We start from the raw sequence: 1,801 nt of genomic DNA, 5'->3' as shown, positions 1-1,801 counted from the left end.
TAAGGAGGTTAGTCTCCCTCTGCTTTGCCATTCTGCCATGTGAGACTCCTTCATGACTGTCATCAATAACAAAGCCTTCACCAGGTGTGTTCTCTGGTCTTTGGACTTCCCAGCCTTCAAAATTGTAGGCAATAAATTCTGTTTTCTTAAAAATTACCCAGTTCCAGGCATTTTGTTATAAGTAACAGAAATGGACTAATACAGTATGGAAATTGGATAGCCATATGGAAAGAATGAGGCCACTAAAGTAGCACTGCAGATGTCTACACACTAGGCAGGGTGAAAAAGAGAGCTCTGTTGCCTGGTCTGATGATCACAGAAGGACCTGGTGTTGTTTCTACATATATAATGGCCTGTGCCTTCCCCTACCCTGCCCTAACCCAGTATAAAAAATATTGTGCACTCATCCATGGTAACCAACTGCAGCCATGGTGTGGCAGTACACACCAGTGTCTTTCTTGGGGGTCTGACGTACTGGTTGTAGCCTCAATAATCCTGTCTGTTTAAGCTGAGGATATGCAGAGTGCACACAGTATTCTGGCTGCAGGACCAATGAGCCTATCCAGGGATGACCACTGCAACTGAAAAGCTGCAGAGAACCCCAAAACCTCTCCTAGAGGTCTGAGATCTCACTCGTTACTCCAGTGACCCAACCCAGTCTCACCTATTCCAGCTAAGAAGCTACAGAATGCCCAATTGCCTCTCCTATGAGTCCAAGCTCATGACCACAAACCCAAAAACTTCCTCCCAGGGTTGGCTACTCCAACTGAGGAGCTGCAGTATGTCCCAGTTCTTCTTCCAGGGCTCCACAGTCCCATTTATTTTTCAAGAAACCCCACCCATTTTAGTAGAACAGTCGATTGGCACAGCACCTCTCCCAAAACCTCAAAGTATTAACTATGATCCCAGAAACCCCATCCAGGGTCATTCACTTCAGGTGAGGAGTCTCTGAGCACAAAAACACATCTTGCAGAAGCTCAAGGTTTTGCCTGTAGCCCCAGCAATCTTACCCAGTGTCATCACCCCAGCAAGAAGCTGCTGAGCACCCAGGGGCTAAGCCATGAAGGCACTCATAGACAACTTTGACATTATATACAATTGAACAAATCACACAAAGACTACAGTACTACCCTAACCCAGTACCAAACTTAAAAACCCTATCTAACAGACACTATAGAATACATCTATAGGACAGAGTCTCTCCTTTCAATAACAACTCCAGAAAATTAGAAGTGACTGTTCCATTATATACCCACATATCAACACAGGGACACAAGAAAAGTGAAAAATCAAGGAAACATGACACCAGCAGAAGAATGCAATAATTCTTTGGTACCAGACACCAAAGAAAAGGAAATCTATAAAATGACTAAAAATGAATTCAACATAATAATCTTAAAGAAACTCAATAAGATACAGATAGACAATTCAAAAAAATAAAATAATGATCTGAATGAGAAATTCAAGAAAGAGATAGATATCATTAAAAAGTAGAAATCTTGCAACTGAAGAATTCATTAAATGTAATAAAATACAATTGGGAGCTTACACAAAGGCTAGATAGTTTAAGCAGAAGAAAGAATTTCTGAACTTGGAAACAGGCATTTGAAATAATCCAATTAGACAAAAAGAAAAAGAAAAAACAGGATTAAAAAAGGTGAAGAAAGCTGTAAGATTTATGAGACAACTTTAAGCATGCAAACATTCACATTATTGGTGTACTAGAAAGGGCAGAGTAGGGAAAAGACATTGAAAACCTATCTAACAAAATAGTAGCTGAAAATTTCCTGAGTTAGGGAGA

Source organism: Galeopterus variegatus, unplaced genomic scaffold, assembly GCF_000696425.1.
Source record: "Galeopterus variegatus unplaced genomic scaffold, G_variegatus-3.0.2 Scaffold1382, whole genome shotgun sequence".
Taxonomy (NCBI): Eukaryota; Metazoa; Chordata; class Mammalia; order Dermoptera; family Cynocephalidae; genus Galeopterus; species Galeopterus variegatus.
This window is presented reverse-complemented; position numbering follows the sequence as displayed.